We start from the raw sequence: 699 nt of genomic DNA on the forward strand, positions 1-699 counted from the left end.
ATTGTGAATGGTATTGAGTCCCTGATCTGACTGTCAGGTTGACTGCTATTAGTATACAGAAATGCTACTGATATGTGTACATTGATTTTGTAACCTAAGACTTTGCTGAATTTATATTTATCAATTCTAGGAGTCTTTTGGTGAAATACTTAGACTTTCTAGATACATGATCATATTGTCAGCAGGCGGGGATATTTGGGTTTTTCCTTTTCCAGTTTGCATGCCCTTAATTTCTTTCTCTTGCCTAATTGCTCTGGCTAGGACTTCTAGTACTATGTTGAATAGAAGAACTGACAATAGGCACCCTGGTTCCAGTTCTTAGGGGGAACTTTTCCCATTCAGTATGATATTGGCTGTTGGTTTATCATATGTGGCCTTTATACTTTTGAGATACGTTTTTTCTATATCTAGTTTGTTGAGGCTGCTGGATTTTATCAAATGCTTTTTGCACCTATTGAGATGATCATGTGGTCTTTGTTTTTGTTTCGGTTCATGTGGTGAATCATGTTTATCTATTTGCATATGTTAAACCATCTTTGCTTCCCTGAGATGAAACCCACTTGATCATTGTGGATTATCTTTTGATGTGCTGTTGAATTTGGTTTGCTAGCATTTTGTTGAGGATTTTTGCATCTTTGTTCATATTGGTGTGTGGTTTCTTGTTGTTGTGTCCTTTCCTGGCTTGGTATCAGGGTGATA

Source organism: Otolemur garnettii, unplaced genomic scaffold (genome assembly GCF_000181295.1).
Source record: "Otolemur garnettii isolate 467f Iridium unplaced genomic scaffold, OtoGar3 scaffold00058, whole genome shotgun sequence".
Taxonomy (NCBI): domain Eukaryota; kingdom Metazoa; phylum Chordata; class Mammalia; order Primates; family Galagidae; genus Otolemur; species Otolemur garnettii.